Below are 23,482 nucleotides of genomic sequence, written 5' to 3'. Positions count from 1 at the left end.
GAATCTGCATTGTTCTCAGTGGAGGTCACTTTGCTGTGCATGTAGGAACACGCAGGTTGCTTCAACAGCTTACAAGTGTAACAGAATTGTCAAACTCATTTTGAGCTCACCTCTGTTTCCTCTGTGTCTCAGGGCATACAATCGCAAATCCTTGTGGTTCAGTAGGGAGTTAAAGCCATACCCTGACGCTATTTCAGGAGTAGAGCGATTGGTGATACTTCTCTAACTCGTCTAACCACCACTGACAAGAACTTACAATAATCCTAGCTTATTCCACCCACCCAAATGAGATTTTTCTGCTCGAAAAGGGCCCAAACTTCACACATTAGCCCATATTATAGGAGAGCGGTCCTACACCAGGTCTGAAATTCCTCTCCAAAGTACAACTTGCATCATGATTTAAGTCACTAAGAAGGTGCCAGCAAAAGTTCAATTGAGCAATCATTAGTCTTTTAACGTATGTTATCATACTTTCCTCTCTCTTCACCTTGGTTTAAAAAGGGCTCATGATTGATGTCACCTTTCTTCTAAAAATGTTGTGCAAACAAACATTTCACCGTAAAGGTTTAATTTTAGGTTAATTTTCTGATAGTATCTATCTCTTTGCTTACATTTAAAATCAGTGTCCATTGAAAAAAATTAAAATTCAATCGAGACCACATTGAATGTTTAAATGTGACCTCAGGCTGCTTCTAGAGAACACTAAATGAAGGTAAATTGTAATGGTTTCTGAAAAACATCTGTTTTTATACAGATGTTTCTCATAACCACTGGCTGTAGCATGGCTGTAGACAGGTGCATAGAGCTGCAGTATGCCACCAAGTTACACGTTTTTTCTCTAGGGATAAACTATATTTTTTACTGGTTACCTTGCTGCTGTTGTTTTCCTTGTCGGCACAGCAGAGTTGAATAGCTTCTTTGAGCCGAGGTGCATAACAGCTGCTCAATTATTAAAACTCAATGTGATGTTACTAAAATCCCAGTATTTGTAATATAATGAAGCATTTCAGGCTTCACAATCCTAAAAAGTATCAATCCAATATCATAATAGAGCAGTTCAAACAAAAACCAGATCTGAATGGAAATTACCTCCTCTAAACACAGCCCTTTCGACACTTTCAGGAAGGGATTTTCTTCAGGCATGGGACCCCAAAGCATTTTGGAGGCAATTTCCCACTTGGTGGAATATTCAGGCTTTTTAGAGCTTCCTTCTTTTCTCCTCCCTGACTTCACCTTTTTAATTCACATATTCAGAGTAAAGAAAAACTCACAAAAGACACGACGACCAGATACAAACAGAGAGTTTTTTCTCCACTGGGGCAATGCCACACTGGGACATCACTGCATTGAGAGAAGATTTAAATTTTACTGTATTTCTTGTCTCAAACATTCATCTGTTCCCTTCACAAATGGAACAGAACCACTCCCATCATGCAAACAGCTGCTACAGCACTTGTACTTTCCATTTGTCAATGGGAACTGAGTTTAAAACACCTAAGAAAGCGCTTCTGAAGAAACTGCTCCAGTGCAATGTGGAGGATTTAATGGAAAAAAAGAAAGCCATATATTTTGGTGATAAGTCTTCTATTCTGATTCCATGGTATTCAGTTTATTCATAACTTCATAAGAAAATCTATGGGATTCCATAAATTCCATGTGTCTTTTGCTGTGACAATGCTACCACGTGAAATTTCTGGTAAAATAAAAGTATTTCACGATTATATACATATATAATTATATACATGTGGGGTTTCTTTTAAATTACAGAAGAATGTGATCATTTCTAAAACAATAGTTAAGTAAATATGAAAGCATAAAGGCGGAAAGGATTGACTTTTGTCTCTGAGAAAGAAAGTGTACAGTGGGCAAAATCAAGCTCCGTTTCTGAAGATATAAAAATCCTAATTTTAGGGTTTTTTCTTCTGCTTGTGTCTGAGATATTGAATATAGAGGAAACATATGGAGTACTAAATAAAATGTGGACAAAGTAAAAAAAGTGGAAAAATATTGAAAAGACAGTATCTACAGAGTGTAAGGATTTCACAACGTCATGTCAGTACTGCCTCACTTTACATAGTATTTTCCCTTTCAGAGTATATATTTTATTATGTCACTGTTTAGAATACCAAAATAATAGCATGTTTTACTAATTGTTGTGTTAAGAGTCCTGAATATTTTAAAGTTTAATTATGCACATTTAATATCGAATAGAGTTGTATTCCTCCATTGATGCTTTTATGAGGGTTGTGAATAACCCATTTATTGCTCTATTCTCTGCCTTTCAGGGCTTCAGGTACCATTTCCATCACCTTGCACTCACTGTTAAAGGCACAGCTAGACAGATCAGCAGCTCCCCTGCCCATTCCCCTTCCCACAGACAAGGTAGCCATAATCTTATTTTGTACTTTGGAGAACTTGTCCAACAATTGTTCTCAGATGATATACATCTTCTCTTTTGAGTTTGTTTGTTTGTTTTTTAATGTGAAAAGCTGCAAAACTGCTTTAAGATGAACCTCAATTTCACAATTAAAAGTGTGTGAAATTGTAAACCTTCTCAAAATAGAAACACTTTTCCAACTTGTTCACAAAGATGAGCATAAAATGAAGGCAAGAAGGTGTGTCATACTCTCAGTCTCAAGGAAAGCATTGCCAGCATTGCCTACAAATTCCTAGATAGGCATGAATAATGAGATGGCCATCTCTACTTGAGGTGTTTCCCCAAAACCCATCTTAAACAACATCTTGTTTCCCAGTGCACAGTCAGTTAAGATGTGACAAAAGGAAATTTGATTCTCAATAAAGACAAATGCCTAATCAGTGATCAAAATGCAAAGAAATAAAGTGCACTACTCAAAGTAAATGTATTTTAAAAATTATATAAAAGGTTGAAAGAATTATTCCAGCATTTTAATTTCCATTGAGGATGAACAACAGTAACATTACATTTTCCTGCAGCCTTATTCGCTCAGCCAAAAATGTAGCTAAAGGCTTCTGAAGTAAGGAGATTCAATTAAAAGAAGCACCTTTTTTCCCATTCAGATCAGAGGTGACATATTTCTTTTAATGTTCTCTTTTGAATGGTGAGAAAGAGAATAGTACTTTATGATAAAAAAGATTTTTTCCTCCTTCTGCTTTCCATCTCTGCTTCATTTTACACAGGAATCTTTTCTCTTTACAATTCAGTGCAACATGTGTAAACATGGATTATACCACATCAGAAACCAAGTTAGCTATCTCAAGAGAATTTGTATCTCTGCTGTGTGTAAGTAAGCAGATTAATTCCTAGATCAGGCATTACCTAATGCATTTTCAATTCAATTTCTTCTTTTCTTTCTGCACACAAGATCAGGGAAGTGGGATTATTTTATTAATTTAACTAATATTTTGCATGTTTTCTCTGTTATCTTTCTTTCCTCCAAAATTTTTTGTTAGCTCCTAGTGAGTGATTTAGTATGAGCAAGGATGTGTAAAGACAAGAGACCTAAGCCCTCAACACCTTACAGAGAAATAAATGGCATAGGGAGTGACACACTTTTCCTCCCACTACACTACCGGGAATAAGGAATTTCAAACCCTGATCTACAGCGGCACATCCTGCCTGGGGTAAGCTCAGTTATTGTACAAAATTTAGGAGAAGATTATTTATTCATTAACATTTATGCTGCTTTTATGGAAAATCTCAGAAGTAAAGAATGAGCCAGTCTGGTTTTATTACAGCAGTGCCTGCTAGCACTGTTTGAGGTAAGGGTCTGTCAACATATCACAAAAGCCTGGGATTACCGTGTAAAATCAGTCCACTGGCCCATTGAGCCTGCTAGCATGCCCCGGCTAGCACCCAAGTCTGATGCTTAAGCAGAAGATGGCACAGTAAGCCCTTAATACATCTGACTAATGTTAAACTTGGGCAGGGGCAGAGGCAAGACATTCCTTCTTGCTCTCTGCAGTGTTCATGTAACGCCCAAAGACAGGAGCCGATTATGTCCCTGTAACTAAGAAAGTAAGAGACAGTGATAAAAATATGTGGATTCTTTGTAAGTCAGCCCTGCAACTAGCCACAGGAACGGGTGTGCTACAGTGAACAGAGAAACTCATCATACATTTCTATTTTACACAAAATTAATATTCAGTCTTTTTTCCCCCCCTTAAAATCAGCTCAAAATCATTCCAACCAAGGAACTCTAAATTATCTGTTTAGGATGGAGCTTCAAATTAGGAAGGGCAAATACTTGAGAAATGAAAAAAATGTCTTGAAGATCAATAAGAAAAAGGACAGAGAAATTAGAGAAAGGAGAAGGAAATACAGCTGAAATAGTGAACAAGGAGAGATTGTAAAGTGAGGAGAAAGGCTAAGGGGTAATTACCAGAAACATAAACAAGAGATAAATATTAGGAGATGGGGTAAAGTGAAGAGTTAAGGGAATCTATGTAGCTGAAAATGAAACTGCATGGAGAGCTGTTGAAGTGCGGACAGAATAGCAGGCGGAAGGCAATCAAAGCCATCAACAGAATTTCCTCTTTCCACAATGCTCCAGATTCTCTACTGTTTAAGACCCTCAAGTTCTGCATTCCAAGTGATGTCACAGAGATATTCAGAAGTTGAACAAGATGTCATATAGGGGTGTATGCATGAAGAAGGGAACAGCAGAAGACAGGAAACAGTAGAAACTGTCAAATACATTCCTAAAAAATCAGCCAAAAGGTCAATAAGGTGGGGAAAAAAAAAGTAGGAGTAATATCAATGGCTCAAGTTGATGTAGATCTCAAGGCATTTAGAGAGTTTTTGACCTGAGTTAAGTATAGTAAGGATTTTTACACCTCTTGAGATATGTTATAGTTGGCATTTCTCCTACACAATACTTTTCTTCATCCAGACCTGAACTCATCCTTGTCAGCATCCACATAAATGCAGCAATAATCTATAGTGCATACCTTACACAGATGTAAGGTGATCCTGTTTGTATTCTCCAACTCCCCCTGCCAAAGAACAACCCCACCCAAAAACAACCAAACAATCAAAAAAAGAAGCAGGGTTTCTTTTTTTTTTTTCTAAAATGAGTAATTTTTTTTCTCCCCAGACGTTTGTGAAATTAGTTATTTTAGTTGTCACCCCTTTCGGAGAATGATGTTCATATCTAAAGTTAAAATTAATACAAATGACTGAAGAGGCACAGCCTCATTACAAAGGATTTATACACAAACCCTCTTATCAATACCAACCTCCTAGTTCTTAGACTCCTAAAGACAGAAATATGGAGCTACAAATAACATTCATTTCCCAATTACTATGCCAACCAGCTCTTTTATTATAGACTGTATTTGCATTTGACTGACTGGCCTATTGGAAACATAGTGCTGCTACACCATCATCAAGCATTTTCTCTTTTTCAAAGACATAATCCAGACTATGTGCACCAGTGAGCTATCTGTTGGTTTAATCATTCCTATACATGATAAGGGATCCTACTCTTTGCAAATCTGGATTTTTGTTAAATACCTTCATGTTCCAGTTTTAACCTATCAGTCCTGAAATGATGGGAATTCGTTGCAGATTAATTGTTTATTGGACTTATGCATGAGTCTACTTATTTTCTATTTTTATACGTGGTACATTTGAGAATGTGTTCAAAGGAGCATTGTTTTGTATTTACATTTTCTTTACAGTTAGGATCTGCATATAATATACATAAAAAGTTTAGTCTTCTTTTATGTCATGAATTGTTGTGAACAGCCAGAATCCTACATGCCTACTTTTTATTTACAATTTTTACATAAAGAGTATAAAAATTAGTTCAATTCACAGGGTGCTAATGTACAACCCTTTTGGTGTCTGATCATCATTCCAGGGAATAATTTTGTAAGACAGGTGTTTGTTTAACCTGTAGGAAACCTGAGATGTCCAGAGTGCTGTCAAGCAGGTTCGTTCATTTCTTTGTACCTTATCTCCCATTAGAAAATATTTCCTGTTCTTTCCCTATAAATTCTCCCAGGAAGGGATTTCCTCCTTTTCCCATCTTGATTCAGACACTGTAATAACAACAACACGATTATGTGTTTTGTGACATTTAATAGTCTAGTCTGGATACCAAGAACTTCTGGGGCAGAAAGCACAAATAAAAAAAAAATGAAGTTATAGCAATTAAATTACCAGAATGCAAATAAATATCCAATATCTCCAATATCTGCCAATATCTCCATTATTTATGCAGATATAATTGATTTTAATCTTCTCTTATTGTTTCTCAGTCCAATTGTTTCAGAGTTAGATTTAAAGTGAAGCCCTGACTGCACTGGCACACAAGTTTAACAGAAGGTCGTACACATGCTGTATGTGGCCAATGCTGGGAACTAAGGAATCGAGTAAGAGGAATATTTTGCTATTATAAAAGTAAAATTATGGCTCTTCATAATTCTTTATATAGGGAGAAAGGAGGGATATCTACGGAAAAAATTCAGCTTGCTTCTTCAGATATATCCAATTGTCTTAATGACATTTTTATTTTATATGTATCTGTGAGTAAGGCAGAAAACTGTAATGCTCTGCTCTGCATTGTGTCTAAAATTATACTCATCATGGTTTCAGAACAAGAAAGAAAAGTCACCTCTCCTGTCCCACTGAAACATTTGGGGTTCTACACCTAGCACACTGGGGTCAGAAGTATGGCACAAAGACTTCTGAAATAAAAAAGGGCAAGTGAAAATTGTGATATTCCATGAATTTGAAAATATTTCAGAATTAAAACAACAAAGAATGAAATAATGAGAAAAAATACAGTTATTCAAAACATCAACATTTTAAAGAAATCAATTTTTTAAATACTAACAATTCAAAATTCTACTGGTACATTGTTTTTCAGTGATATTCATGATAAATTATATTACTAGTCTATTGAATGCCATATTGTGGAAACACATGTATGGGAATACACCCATTACAAGAAACACTTTTGAGATGGACACAGATTAAAACAGAGTAAGAAAATTCTGTCCTGCATTGTTACAAAGATTTCTAAAATCTTGAAATATTTCAAATTTCTTTCAAAGATCCACTCTTGTCATTTCTTTCAGGGATGATTTCAAAATGGATCTGCTCCTCTCTCTACTTTGCTACAACTAAAATTTAAAGTAAAGTGAATCTACATCTTCATTATTTATATTATATCCAAAAGTATGCACTATTCAATGAAAACATGAAATGCCTCACTTTTAATGGGCAGTTCAAATATCCCTATGCACATCTTAGAGGGGAAATTTTTAATTTATATAAATCCACTTTGATGATTTTTTTATTTCAATTGACAGTGCTTTCCTATATGAAGTTAAAAGAGTAAGCAATGGCATTTAATTGAATCTAAAGGCAATATGATGATAGTGAGTTCAGTCATGCTTTTACTGTTAACACTGGTGCAACGATTTATTCATTTGCCATTCCACTTACTTTTGTTTTCGAACAACCATAAATTACAGTTACACCTCTACATAACTACCAGTTGGCACATATGTGATACTGGTAATGACATATATATATAACATATATATATATAACTGGAAGAGATCATGACAGTGTATATGTTCTATTCCAAATCAAAAACTTTCTGACTTTGTCTAGTGAAAACTATCACTCCTGTCATGTGTATGTTCAACACCATCATAAATTTAGTGACTGGTGTGTCAAATGTGAGGAATTGCAATCAAGTTGAGAACTGTAAAGAAAATTCAAGTCAAACCACAAGAAGATAGAGGTTATGATCAAATACAGTCAGTGATGAGTGGTATTACCGAAATGGAAATGGTTGGTAAACACTGCCCAGGTCTTAGCACATCAATAGTATTAGCAGTTTATCTAATTAAAGGGCTGGGCATTCAAACAGACTCTCATTTAATGAAAAAAATATGGAAATTTCCAGTTTTATTTTATTGGTTTTAATTCTACACTGGAATGATTTAAGATTTATTAATATATTACTTGGAGACTTTTTCTTTAGAGCAGTCTAGTGGTCATGGCATGTGCCTTGCACTTGAAGCTGTGCGTGAGCCCCTTTGATGCCAACTTCAGGCACAGAATTAGTGTCACTCATATTCTGCAGTCCTGTGATCAAAACAACGGGTGATTCACTATAAATTTTTTATTTGTAATTTATTCGGATGGACTTTTTTATTTATTGGAGAGTAAAAATTAATGTTCTTAAGGAGAAAGGGGTACTGCAGCCTTCATATATGCCATGCAATACCCTCAGGACTCTGCTTCGGTTTCTTTAACTAAATCTTGAAAAGTCTTATAAAAAGAGTAACCATATTTTTCAGCAAAACAACATTATGGTGCTTTGTGTTTTCTGACTGTTCATCTCCACTAGTAACCATAAACTGCTGGCACTAGTGCCAAGTTTGTTACAGAGAGATTAATGTTGGCAGCACAAGAGCTTCTGAGCTTTTTAAAATAAATTTGGCACTAAGCTCTAAAAGGGTTCATCATCACTGATCTAGATTACATCCTTCTTTATCAAGAAATAAGTTTCAAAATTCCTATCTAAATAATACTCCTGATTTATTTGTGTTTTGTTCCATTAGATTAATGCTTATAGGAAGAATTCTCTGAAGCAATCTGCAAATTCACTGCATTTTTCATTCACTATCTCTAAAAAACTCATGTCTGCAGCTTTAGTGTGATGTAACTGTTATTACTAATCTTAATTATCACCATTTTAGCTTTTGCCTCCCACACTTGTTGTCATTGTAGTCATGTCTGGTTTAAAAACAGGACCTAAGCTAGCTGAGGCCAGCAGCTGTCTTTTTAGCATCAGGTTCAGAGTCTAGCACAAAGGAGCACTAGTTCCCAACTAGAACCTCAACATGCTGCAGCACTACAGATGTTAAATGTCATAATAATGATTGTATCTTCCTTACACAGTGATTATGAACAAAGCTGTACATCTTTCAAAGAGCTCTTGTTTTTACTTTTCACCAGCAGCTAAAGCAAGCAACAGATTTCCATTACAAGATGAAGCTGTACAATCTCATCCAACAAATGATCTCACTCTGACCCTCACACTAACTTTGCTATTAAGCAAAAACAGGCACATTTTCCAATATTGATTCAAACTAATGTCTGATCCTAACAGGCATGATCTTATCGGGGCCCCACTATAATAGAAGGAGTGTCAGAGTTAAACAGAATAGGTTTAGATAAGATCACAATCTTCCTCACCATGATGTGATGCTATCACTGAGTGAGTATAGTATTTGAAGTAATTATCATTAATAGATATTGGCAATAGGAAGAGTGGTCACTGCTAAGATCTAAACAAATTTGTGCATGATAAAATAAAGCAATAGTGGATATGTTATACGCCCTAAGAGACTTTGTTTCCTTTATTTTTTTTCTTTGAAATTATAAATATTGAATCAAGAGAGAAATATTGAGGAGCAACGTTGCTACATGTTTTTTTCTGTACCTTCTGTTTTGTGGCAAACTGCCACTTCAGCCTTTCTGCTGCTTTCCTGATGCCTTCATTGACCAGATGTCTCATGATGTGTTGTGTGGACAGACCCTGGTCCCAGGCTTTGCCTGAAGAGCCACGGTCAAAGCTGATTTCATGGTGCCCTTCCTTGTTAGCCGACAGTGGAGCAGCAGTGAGCTGTCTGACAGGACGTGTGGGAAGCAAAGGGTCATCTTTCTAGACTTTGAACCCCTCAGCTGTTTCCTTATTTGAACTATTCTTTGCAGGAATATGGGCAGTGCCATGGTGGGCTAGCCTAGAGGACTGGCCTCTAAGGTAAGTGTGGGCTGTGGCAAAAGCCACAAGGTTGACAGTCATCTGGCTTGTTTTGGTTTTTGCTTCAACATTTGTTCTGACTGTAGTAGACTTTCTGCATTCTCAGAAAGACGATGGTATTGTAAAAAGGAACACCTGCTTTGATGTGGCAAATTATACGTGAAACTCTTAAGTCTTTCTCCCCTGAACCTGTCAGCATGTAAGACCAAAACAGCACAAAATAAAAATAATAATTTATAGCCCCGGAAAAAATGTTATCAACCTAGGAAAACTGAACACACCAATATAAAAAAAAAGTCAGTTCATAGTTATGCATGTGCTTTTTGTAATGAAACAGCAGAAGCACAGTTAAACTTTCAAAGCCATATAAAAATAATACATAAGGAAAGGGTGTAAATCTAAAATCCCCTTAACTTTTCACCATTATAAAAAAAAAGCAAGTGTGCATGTAGAACTAAAAGAGCACAATCAGTTTTCCAAGAAACAATGTTGTCTCTGTTATTCTGATAAAAACACTGAACTCTCATATACTATTTTTCATTCTTGCAGACATTAGCTAATTAAGAAATTAAAAAAAAATTACTAAATTAATAGCTTACTTGCCAAGATTGCCCAAATATTGGTCTTATACACAGAAACCTACAGGCAGCTTTTTTACTTATCTTCATGTATTCGTCTTCTCAAATGTGTGATTAACTCCAGAGCACTGAAATCTTTTTGATAATCACTGAAGATGAATGTATCAGGACAATCAGCAGCATATGGAACACAGAATGCTGCCAGATGTTAACACACTAAAATAAAGCAGAACCATCCGTGTACTCTGTATCTTGCCTAAAAATAATACACTCATTGACCTTAACCCTAACAAACCAGTCCCATCTTCAAGGTCAAATAAAATAACAAATATTTATCTTCTATGGAGAGGTTTATAGACTGTACTTGCAGTGTTCAGTGTCACAAAATGCTAAGCCTACCTCAGCCTTACTGCTTTGAATGAAAGCTTGGGGTGCTCAGCACTAAGCAAAATCAAGTCCTAAGTGCATTATTAATCACTGTTGGAAATTTGCGGTCATTGTGCGTTCCCTTTCACTGCTTTATATTTTTTTCAAAGACTACACATGGAAGCAGAAAAACACCTAGGTAGAGTAAAAAATACAGGTATATAATTGTGATGTCTAACGCATACTTCATTTGGAAGAGATTTGCAAATGCTCTATGTTGCCTTGAAAGAATAACTTCAGCCATCTTTGTTATCCCAATACAAGTGCAAATATCAAGGTAGCATACTGCTGCAGCTCTCATGAGCCTGAATACCAGGCTACAGTGGGTCATGGCAGCAAATATCACCCCATCAACGTCTTTACTTCCTCATGCCTTTCAACCATCCCAAAGGAGACACTCCTGTCCAACAGCACAGCCAGAGAAACACAGAAAACAATGAGAACATCACGACTATTTTGGAAGAGTTCAGGAGACCTCACAGTTATGGTAGTAATAGTGAACAAACAGACAGTTAAGCATCTGTGGTATGACTGATAAGGAAATTATTATTTAAGCTCGAAAAGGCCATTTAATCCCAAGTACACCACTAGGCAGAGTAAGCTAGTAGGTGCTACTACAAAGTCACTTAAATCCTGCAAGAAGTGCTAGCAATTGGCTTGGAAGAGGGAATGTGAGGAATGTTAAGGAGGCACAACCACACCAAGTGGTGTCACATTTATGAGGTCAAGTTTGAAAACATGGCTATTCTTCTTACTTTCCACAGTCGAATGTGGTGGTGGAGGTGGAAGTGGTTTCAAAAGTAATCAGTGCGTGTGCAGTCATTTACTGCACACAGGTACTGTTTCTATATTCATTTGAGATTTACTAGCACAGAAGCAAAAAATGAGCTCTGAGGATGCCAGTGATGCCAAGAGCCTCTCGCAAATATTTCCACATCCAACCCATGGTGTGTTCTCTGTTTTTCAGCCGGGCTAATCAGGGCTCTGGTACCTGATAGTGGATGACTGACTATAAAAATCAAGATTCAGCTTACTCCCTGAGGCCTGCTGTACCGCCAGATCAAAGTGCTTACACTTGGCAACCTGAAAATGAAATACCATTGCTCTCACTCCGAAAACGTGTGAAACAGAAACCTGGGACAATGATCCTTGTAAGTTAGACAGTATTCCTTAAAAAAAGAGATACAGAAAACTTCAAAACAAAGTCCTAAGTAAAACTGAAAATAACGTTTTGAAAAAGCTACACTGACTCAATATTTGGCTATACATAGAATGTTAATTCTAACTGTAGTTAGCTAGAAACTGGATTGGGAAGGGAGAATATTCAGAAGAAAAAAAACCTGCAGGCAGTTGGGAAGGGACATGCCAAAGAAATATAGCAGTTACTTCCTTATCTCTCAGCTAGCCCTTGTTATATTTCAATTAGATTTTGAAAATGGTATCCTATACAGTGTGACCAACTGTCTAGCTTCCTGTAACATCCCATCTGCCATCTTCTACAAAAAACAGTGTCTCATTCTGGCCTTTTAAAGACAATCTTGAAAGATTTCAGCTACCTGCAGGCATTTCTGGGCAGCCGGACAAGCAAAGTTGGCTGCAGACATTTCTCAGCATCAAGGTGCCAAAAGCCACAGGGTCATCTGGCCCTTTTACTTCCCCCACACCACAGTTCAGCTGCGCCTACACCACTCCGGTCGTCTTGGTCCAGCCTGCTCTTAAACACACCAGCCACAGATTTACTGCAACCTCCTGAATCTCCTCCAGCTTTTCAGTCTCATTAACATTAGGAAGTTCTTTCTTGTATCTAATCTAAATCTTCCCTGCTGTTACCTTGCTGAGTCTGGAAGGTTCACTTAATGCAACCCACCATGTCCTTCCGTGGTCCATGATCTGGGTGGATCCAAGAAGCGAAGGAAACCCTCTACTGTGGAGGCATTCAGGATTAAGATAGTATTTTTGCTTGGAGGAGGGGACCAGAGTGAGAAGGAAAACAGGAATATGATAAAATAGTAAATCCCAAAAGAGAAAAATACAATTTGGAATGTAACAAATATAAACAATAAGACCCAATATTTAATGTAGCAAATGCAACCACATCCAAGAAGAAAAAACACCATAAAAGTAAATCAGTAAGACTAAGACACACTAGGAGGTCTACTGCAGAATTAAAAATTAGCCATAGTAGAACCAGCCAGCTTCAACACAAGCAGAAAAGAAATAACTAATATATTTTAGATCTACTATTGTTTTCTGTTTTATTGCTCTTTTTCCTTTATGCTAATTTGCCCCAGTTTTCTTCCAAAAGTGAGGACAACAGCTTGCAGGAGGGGGAGAGAGGGAAGGATCCTTCCTCACCTCCCCAGCTTTGAGGCACACCTCCCTCAGCTCCCCTAAACTTGTCTTTAATGTCCTCACACATGGCAGGAGTTCCAGTTTTGTGTTTAAAAAAAGTGGTCACTCATCCCCCAGATCAGAGACTGTCATGTGGAAAAGAAAGTTTCAAAGAAGAAAAAGTATTTTTGGAAATGTGAGATGTTTATAAATAAATACATAAATAATAATTATTAACATACATGGAGTTTCTATTAAAAATAATATCTTCTGTGCATTTCAAATATCAAATCAAATGTCAAAAACAAGATATAAAAACTAATCTGTGACAGGGAGAATTTTAAATTATAAGACGTAGTCTCAGAGTCAGAACAATCTACATAAACTATAATGATATCTCACAGTTATGTAGTTCATTCTAAATGCATCAGTAGTGTTCAGAATGCTACCCTGGCCTTACAGTACAGAAAAGGTAGTATTTTGTCTATGCAAAACTCAATTATTCCCTAAATATGTTAAAAGAGCTCAAAAAAATTATAACTATGTTTAATGATTCACAAGTTATAAGGCATTTTGTAAATACATTTAAACATTTCCCTTACTCTCTAGTCTGTGGAATACACAATAAAATGCATTAGTGAAAAGAAAGGGGATAAAAGTTTTATTAATTGGTATTCGGTTATTTAAGATGGGATATGAATGTCACAGAATCACAGAATCATTTAGGTTGGAAAAGACCTCTGAGATCACTGAGTCCAATCTGTGACTGATCACCACCTTGTCAACTAGACCATGGTACTAAGTGCCCCGTCCAGTCATTTCTTGAACACCTTCTGGTATGGTGACACCACCAGCTCCCTTGGTAGTCCATTCCACTGTTTGACTTTAACCCTTTCTGTGAAGAAATTCCTCTTGATGTCCAGCCTGAACCTCCCCTTGCAGCTTGAGGCTATGTCCTCTCATCCTGTCGCTAGTTGCTGAGAGAAGAGACCAATCCCTACCTTGCTACGATCTATGAAACAATATAAATATGAAAATACATAAAATCTGATGGGGCTATGCATATAATTCATCATGTATGGAATATCAGGACACACCAAAAACCTCTATAAAATAAATAATGTCATCAGGTAGAGAACTAGCTGTGCAGCCCTTCCTCTGCTGCAACCGGTCTGGAGCTGGTAGGGTGGGTAAGGACAGCAATTGATGGTGTCTCCCCTGCTCTTTGCTCTGGAGCCCTAATGGTTGGAGCTAATTGTCTTTTGAGCTTCTCTGGAGCCTTAGGAACCACCACAGGATTAGACTGACAAACTTTTTCTCCCAGCTTGATAAATGAGGCTCAGGACATTTACAAACTTCACTCAGCACTGAATTTCTCAGGTCAAGCTCTGTATTGCCCATATTTTGGTGGTACAAAGTGGATCTGCTGCATGTGGAAAAGGACACATTTTGCTACTGGCTATGTGATACTACAACATCATTAGAAGAGGAGTTACAGCTGAATGATGATTTTAGGACATAGTAACAATCAATACTTTCTTCTGACCAGAATGTGCTATTTTTACATAGTCACAATCACTTATATTGTGTGTGTATATATATGTGGTATATATACTTACATTTTATTTTACTTCTTTATGTTTACATATATATTCATATATATACCATACTTTCACAGAACACAGTTAATAAATGGGTAATAAATTGGTAATAAAACAACCAGAAATACCCTTTATTTCTATCATTTTTGAAAATTTGCAGGCTACTTCTCTCAAGTATATTCAGACAGAAAAGGAAATGATCTTTGGAATTTTGATCATTCCATCACACTGTATGGAATGGCACGGAGCCACCATCTTAAGTGAAATCACTGTTCCATTCCTTTATTTGAAGTAATTTTTTTATTTAAATGAAGATAGACATTTCAAATATTGTTATTGTTACTATGATATGATATCTTGGTCTGCATTTCTATTAACACAAACAAATTTTGGCACCAGCAAAACATGAATTTTCTTTTCACACCAAAATTTTCTCTACAACACACTTTTATTCCAAACAACTGCCCACTATTGCCTCTATGAATCTTATGGAAAGCACCCTTGATGTTTTCATAATCCTATGCATTTGCATGTCCAGACAGCACATCTCGACAACATACTGAGTGGAACACAAGTGCTACCACAGTTCCACAGGCAACAGCATCACAGTGCTTTTTTCCACTACCAATGTACTCTAAGGCTAACTACCCTTGGGCAGGTATAGCTTTATATGTAATAGCCCCCAAAATACCCACGAGTGTCCAGGACATTTTATTTTCAAGCATTCAAAGAAAGAGCACAAGCCTTTGGTTCTTTCATTTCAGTGTCCATTGTAACCACCAAATACTTGGCTTAACAATGCAAACATTTTCACAGAAACAAGCACCTTCATAGGTTTATGTTCCACTTTAGTGATGAAGCTAGAATTTCCCATGTTTGTTCTATGAATGTGAAACTGCTGAAAAAAAAGTGTCAAAATTTTAGAAACTGAATTTTATTTCAGAATAAAAAAATAGTGTTAACATTTAGTGAGAAGGAAGGTATTTCAAAAATCTGACATTTTATATCTGCTTAGTCTATAATACTTATGTTTCATAAATAAGAAGAGGTATCACTATAAAAAGTATGAATTGAAAAAATTTCCTCAGAGGACAACATTATTGTTAAATTTCTCATTTTAAATATGAGTATAGAACTAGTGTCTTTTAGGTATTGCAGTGCAATGAGGTACATGACTGACCTTAAATGGAGATAAATTATTTCTCTTGCATGAAGTTTTAAAATAAGACTACATCTCATTCTAAAATTTGTGTTATAAATTTAGCAAAATCTACACAGCAAAATAAGCATTTGAGTCTTAAAGCCTGTGGTACAGAGAAGATTAGACTAGCTAGAAAATTATTAAGACAGTCTAGAAGCACAAGAATATGTTGTTACTGAAGTTTATTGCAGTGATTCTCTCCAAACAGCTTGTCTTGTGGGTCCTTTCCAACTCAGCATATTTTGCGATTCTGTGATCCTAAAGTGTAAGAGCCTGGCACTTTCAGATAGCATCTCCCTCTACTGATGCCTGAGAGGCCCTGGACCAGATTTTCCTGCCTTTTTTTTCTGTTCTAGGCTCCCGACTTTGCCTCCTCTCTCCTGCTGGGCCATCCCCTTGCTCTGCTCTCATCACGCTGGCAATGTGCCCCAGGGTACATTCCCACTTTCCAAAAGACCCTCTACTGAAATGAAGTTTGCCAAAATAGGACAGAAAGTTTATGGAGTTTTGTCCCAGGGAACTAAGTTAGTTTAACAGGAATGATTGGCAATGTCTACTACTTAATTACAATAGTATTAGGATAAATTCTGCTTAATGGAGATGCTTATAGCAAGCACACAGTCACTGAATTATTTTTAAAAACCTTTCAAAGTGACCAGTGGTAGTTTTAAACAAATGTTAAAGTTCTGCTGTTTTGATAAATAGGTGTCAAAATGCACCATGGGTATATGTATTCCATAAAAGGGCTATAGCCAAGGAAAGGAGATTAAAAAGCAAGAGCAATTTTATGTAAAAATCCTCTGTTGACATAATACTACATTCTGGAAATTACCCATTCAGAAATGAAGGAAAAAAAAAAAGATGTAATTTCAATCCTGTCTTATTTGTATGTCCCTTAAATATTTAATAGCCTAAAATTACAGCTGTGGTAATGGTGTGCAGTACTAATACCAGTGTACTACTAGTATTTAGACAAAGGTGTAGGATCAAGGTGCTCTTTCTTTTAATGTACCATGTTGCTTCATCATCTATTTGCGATCTGGAAAAAAATTCTGCAAGCTGGGAAAAAAATGCTGTGGATACAGCCGAGTCCAAGCTGTATCCTCCCCCCTCCTGCTCTCTCAAACGAGGGAAAAAAAACAAACTACAGAAAAACCAAAGGAAGTCTGAACAAAAACGTGATTATATCAAAAATATCTATTTACATATACTTACAATTATATATATGATTTGAATATATTATACACACAATAGGGAACTCCCGAGGGGGCAAAAAAGGGAAAAGGGAGGGGGAAACAGGGATTAAAAAATCCAAATATCCTTCAAATATATACCGCTAATAGAGAGCTAGCGAACAAACAAATAAAAAAATCACATTAATTACCTCCCTGAATGAAACAACAGAGCTGTGCAAAGCACCAGCTAACTCCCCATGCCTCCCGAAAGGACCAGAGATAATGGCAGGTCTAAGCAGGCAGGCCCTGGCCTATACAAGCAAAGACCGTCTGTGGAGAGACCTGTCGCCTTCAGCCACCGGAAGAGAGAAGAGAGTGAGCTCTCTTATCTGTGCCTTATTTATATGTTGTGTTACGCTAAAAGATGATATGGAATACTTCCTTAGATTTCTGACCCCCGTTGTTAAGGAAGGCCTAAAAAATCCAAAAGCCAACCTACCACAAATGCATTCAGCATTTTCCAAAACAGAGTGTTTATTCAGATACTACATCTTGCTGTTGTATTAGTAACATGTTTAAATTAACTCTTTTGTGTAAATGTAAATAAAAGAGCAGAAATAACTTTTCTTTAAAAAAGTATATAAACTACAATAATGGACAAAAGTTCTATTATTGTTTTCTCCTCAACTACATGTCTATATAAATGGGAGAGCACGTGGTAAAAGATAAGGCAATGTGAGGTGATGTGTTCTCAAAACCATCGTGGATGTCCACATCATCTTGCCATATCTCAATATTTTGAAATGTTTCAGTGCATATGAAATGGCCTCATGTTGTGCCAGAGAAGGTTCACATTAGATATTAGGAAAACTTTCCTCGCTGAAAGGGTGGTCAGGTATTGGAACAGGCTACTTGGATAAGTGTTGGAATTACCATCTCTGAAGAGTTCAAAAGATGTTTGGAGGACATGTCATGGTTGTGCTGGGTTAACAGTTGGACTCTATGTTCTTAGAGGTCTTTTCCAACTTTAATGATACTATGATTCTCAGTGGATAATCCCAACACATGCACAGTGGACCAGCACCTTCCTGGCTGTTGGTGTGACACCATGTGCTGTCCTGAAGTGCTACAACGATAACATCTGCTTGTGTTGGAGACAGAAGGAAGTGACCTTAAACTAGTACTAGATATGAAGAACCTGACAGTAATAGTAGTAAAAATGAGAAATAAAGGCTTTTGCAGTCCCTTGACATATTTAAAGGTATAAAATCAGTATAACAAAATTTAGAATCAAGGTTCATTACTCAATACACTATTTTTGATAATTAAATATAAAAATAGCTCTGTGATATTAAGAGCCATAATCTTCATTTGCAGCTAAATACTGAAAGATAAAATCTACCTTATCCCTTTCCATGTCTGAACAAGATAAACAGAGGCTACAGACTGGCTACTGCCTGACTGTGGACAGACTACTGGTTGTCTCCATGGCCATGCAGCACCTCCAACCAAAGGTATCAGAAAATCCTTGTGCTGCAACTCTGAAGATTAAAGTCTCTGTCCTACCTACACAAGGTTTTTGACCCAAAGTGACCAGTCCCAGATGAGGTAGTGAGCAACTCTGCTGCATTCTGAACCTTGAATCCTCAGCCCTTCACACGCTACCCTGTCAAACACTTCCGTGAGTGTGTCTTCCAGATGAAGTGTCTCTTTGGTGCTGAATCTCCCAGATCCCATTAAAGGGTGCCTGCTGTGTCCCACTGCTTGTCTGGCCCAGCCCTCCACACTCTCCTCCTGTGGATTTCCTTCACAGCCATGTTGAATCCTCTTTTCCTTATCAGGCCAGTACAGGCCTGCCTCGCATGCTCCTCCCTGAGACAAGGATACGAGAATGGGGGGCTGCATCCAGCTGCTCATTGTTTTGCTTTACAAAACCATGCCATGGGCACAGATTAACACCAAAAACTAGACAGAAGCAGCCAAAGGAAAAGGCCTCTCAGAATGCCTCCACACGGCTGCTGGAGCAACCACTGTTCGATGTCCGTCGTGGGCTACATGGTTCACTGCTGCTTTTGTTTCCAAGGGCCTCATTCCCACCAAACTGTCCCCTCAAATAGGGAAAATATTTACAGATGAAAAAAGGCAAGTGAATGGCTTTTCCTTAACTAGGCTGCTAGTGCCTTAAATTTAGCTCTGTTTACACACAGCAGCTCCTCTTTCAGCAGTCTGTATGACCAGCCTAGAGACGTCTTCTGTTCTTCTCACCTGCATGGTCACATTAGACTTGGCATTTGTGCAAACCCACCTTCTTGTTAAAGACAGGAATTACAAGCTAGGAATCTCATGCTTTAAAATATATTCCTGTCTGCTTGTAGGTACTCATGAACTACTGAATCTTCTGTGATGCAGCAAGGCACAAAGTTGGAGCCTTCCTGGTGAAATCATGTCATCTTCCTTTCTACAGCTGAGTTCTCACCAGCTGTAGACAGACGGCAATATTCTACAAACTCTTCATGGGACTGTTTGTCAAAACAGCAAATCTCAAACAGAACCTGGAAACATGTAGACATGTACACTTTCTAGGCTTGAAAAGATATTCCGATGCATTTCATTTTCTTGGGACTATCAATTATTATGGAACAGTAAATGGAAAGTAAAAGTAGTGGAGGGAAATGGAAGGCAATAACCTCTATGCCCAATTGTGCAGACAGATACAAACTACACATGCAGCCGAGAATAGAGGAATTTTGCCAGTTTGGCAAAATTACAGGAACAGATCATTAAAAGTATCTAGATATGAGATCTATCACCCTACATTTAATAAAAGTATCTAAATATATATCTATAAATATTTAATAATGATATAAGTAGTTCTTAAGGTCAGATTGAAATAAAAATTAAATGCCTAGACAAGTTTTAAGATCTGAGACTCATTTGTTAAAACCAACATTCTTAAGATTTCTGGTGGCTGCATGCAAATCGTTTCATCAACAGTAACAGTAATGCATGACATACACTATTACATAATGTAATTATCTGTAACTCATGAATATTGGCTAAACTCCTAGATGAGAAAAATTAAGAACTTTAATAGTCATTGAGGTATTTCAAGTCTACCATTAGAATATGAGTATTCTTCAGTCCTGATATGAGCCTTGCACTACCATATCTCCTGACAGTGCTGGAACACTGCTGAGGAAGTAAAATACTGCTATTCCTTTTACAATTCTGAACAGCATTTAAATAATTTTTGTTCAAGATACCCAACCTTCCAGTACTCTGAGATGTATACTGCTAAAGTACTTCAAGACAGAAACTTGAAAGATCTAAACAGTAATTGACATCTGGCACAGTGACTCAATTAAATACCATGCTGAATTAATTAACTTGCTCTGTCTCCTGAGCCAACAGCAGTGAGACTGTATTCAGCAACACAGCGCTGTTTGAAACAAGAAGCACTTCAACAAGATATTGCATTTACAGGCTGTATTCAGTGCAGAGTGCAAGGGTACTAAGTAAGCTGTAACTTTTACAGTTAGGTAATGAATCCTGTGAGGCAGCGTCACATTGCTAACACCAAACAGTAAAGCTGGGTAAGGTGCTTGTAGTCAGCCACAAACATATTTCCCAATAAAGACAGCAGCTGAAAAATTATGGTATTTACTCACCTGAGAGTCCCTCAATTTTTCTTTTCTTTCCTCTCTATACCAAAAATCCACATTAAAGCTCTTTTCCAAAAATTATTTGATGTTTATAGTAGTGCAATATTTGAAGATCTCATTCAGAAAAGAACTAAACCTTTTGTCAGCTGCTCATGGGAAAGTTTGTTTGAATTCTAGCGACATGAGGCTTTACCCAAATGAGCTTTCCAAAACATAAACAAATAACCTATGTAAAGAATCACAACTCCTCTTATGAACAACAGAGAACATGTACGATAGTGAGATAAGTAATCAAATATGTCAAGCAAACAAAAAACTCATAAATAAACGTGAATCATTTCAAGAAAAAAAAAGATATAACAAAAAATATGTAGAAGCTGGCACTGGGATTTTGTTGCTTTAACAGTAAATTAAAGTTGCATCAAAAGGTTTACATTTCTTCACACAGCATTCTAAAGTAACAAATGTAGGATTATAGGAAACATCTGATATTTGAGAAAAAGAAACAATACTTAGAATCACAGAATAATTCAGGTTGGAAGGGACCTCTGGAGGTCATCCAGTCCAAACTCTCGTTCAAAGTAGGGCAAACTTCAAAGTCAGATCCAACTTCGAAGTTAAATCAGATTGCTCACAATGATATCCTGTTCAGTTTTGACTTATTCAAAGGATGGACTGGCTCAGAGGACAAAACTTCTGTTCACAGGGACCTTTTCAGATTTCCAAATGTATTTATGTTTGTAGGTAAAAGTAAAATCTTTCAAGTGTTAGCAAAAATAGGATTTATGGGTTTTAACTTGACAAGAAACAAAATATCTTTCCAGTTTAGAGAAAGTTTAGAGGAAAAAAGTCCTTAAGATTTTCATCCCACATCTCTCTGAACTACTTTGAGAAAGCTGTACCATCCCATTACAATTACCAAATTAAGTCAGTTCTGTTCACTGCTTAATTACCAGTTCATTAAAACCCAAATATCTTAGTGAAATGTTTTTGATACAGCAAAAGTGAGAGATTCACAAATAACAGACCCAATATATACCTGTGCTACCAAAGGGGAAGCAAGTTCCTCCTAGAAGGATTCTACTTGCTCCACATCTCCATCAAAAAACAAAAGTGAAACAACATGTTTGAAAGTTGACATGTTGCAAATTAATCCTAGGAATATCTGATAATGATTAATTTTGTAGTAAAGGGTCAATCAACATAATCTCATATCCTTAAACTTTATCTTCACATCCTATATACCTGAGGAAGTGGTACAGGGCAAGAGGGACCACACCAAACTAGCAATTCTCCTAAGTTATGGATTGTGCACTAACTTTGAGCTACAACAGGACTAAGGTTTTGGTTACATGAAAGTTGATGAAAGTAGTAATAGTGGAATTTAGAAAATTATTTGAATTACAGGCAGTTATCAGAAATAAAAATTAAACGGATGGAGAAAATGGAGACAAGCATTCAAATCTTCCAGTTTCTCCTTTCTAACAATAAGACATTTTGACTCTGCTGTACTTTTGAAAATCTATTCTTTATTCAGGTGCCTGAATGGAAAATGTGATCTGGGTTGGGAATACTGAACTCTAGGAAACTTAGACAAAGTTTCCATGCCACTTTCTATGACATTTCTTAGCACCTTTTGATCAATAAATTATGCTAAAGGGTGAAAACTATTAAGACTAAATGGCTACTATGTACTTATAACAGAATAATGTTTCAGTCAAATTTTAATACGCATATTTACAGAAACTAGTATGCATCCTATTCAGCAAGCTCTTAGAAAGAGAACTCTAATGTACAGGCATGGGTTCTACAGAGAGGAGTTAAAGACTATCAATTTCCCCCCTTTTCTCTCATGTCCACATAACCCTTCTCTCTCATGTCCACATAACCCTTCTCTCACACTGTCCCAGATGATTCATCAGCAACTCAGTGCTCCTCACTCTCTTCAGGTCCTCCAAGGGCAGGACAATACTTAGCATTGGTGAACACTGGGAAGCTCAGCTTCTCCATTTACAGCACAGACTCGTGTACCCCAAATATACGTAATCCCCTTTTGTGAAAACAGTTCCATAGGTCATTATGCTAAATACATTCAATGCAAAGTCTGTAACAGCAAACAGTGATCAAGCTGCAGATAATGGTTCTTCAGAAGTATCCCAAAGGGCAATGCAATGCATGTTCCAAGATTGTTTAAACCCTTCTCCTAGAGATATTAGTTGCTTCCTTCCTGATATTCTCAGAAAATTAATCTGAACTATACACAAACAATTTTGAAGCTCAGACTTAAAACCAATACAAACAAAGAAGAAATGAAGACCTAGGAATGATATGATTTTCTGTGCACTGAACCGAGGCCAGCAAAGCATTATTTTTAAGTAATATGGTCCACATACTTTCTGCAATCAGAAGAAAAGGCAAGGAAAATATAGAATATGACAGGTGTCTTTTGATGCCTTTAAAAAATATTAATTTGATGGAAGAGTTTTCTATATTCAGTTACATTAACAGTATGGCAAATTTAATTAATTTTATCCTAAAATAATGTAGTTATTTATTTTTATAGCATTTGTTAATATAAGCTAGGTATTCAAAAATTAATGCTATAAAAAATTTTAAAAAAACACTGAAAAAATCAGATATTACTACTGAAACACAACAGCTTGGTTCAGCAAACAAGGAAGTGACATTTCCCTCCTGTAAAATAACAAGTTAAATACTATTAACCTGTGCTCCAAATA

At 36.7% G+C, this 23,482-nt stretch overlaps 1 protein-coding gene across 5 annotated transcripts in view; it reads right to left on the bottom strand.

Moving 5' to 3' along the window:
- The window catches only part of ZFPM2 (zinc finger protein, FOG family member 2), a 306,960-nt gene that overhangs the window by 136,612 nt on the left and 146,866 nt on the right, over positions 1-23,482 (bottom strand). The gene's annotated exons all lie outside the window — the stretch shown is intronic.

This window comes from Corapipo altera, unplaced genomic scaffold, assembly GCF_003945725.1.
Source record: "Corapipo altera isolate COAL_440 unplaced genomic scaffold, ASM394572v1 52b, whole genome shotgun sequence".
Taxonomy (NCBI): Eukaryota; Metazoa; Chordata; class Aves; order Passeriformes; family Pipridae; genus Corapipo; species Corapipo altera.
The sequence above is the reverse complement of the archived record's forward strand: the minus strand, read 5'-3'. Positions and strand labels throughout refer to the sequence as shown.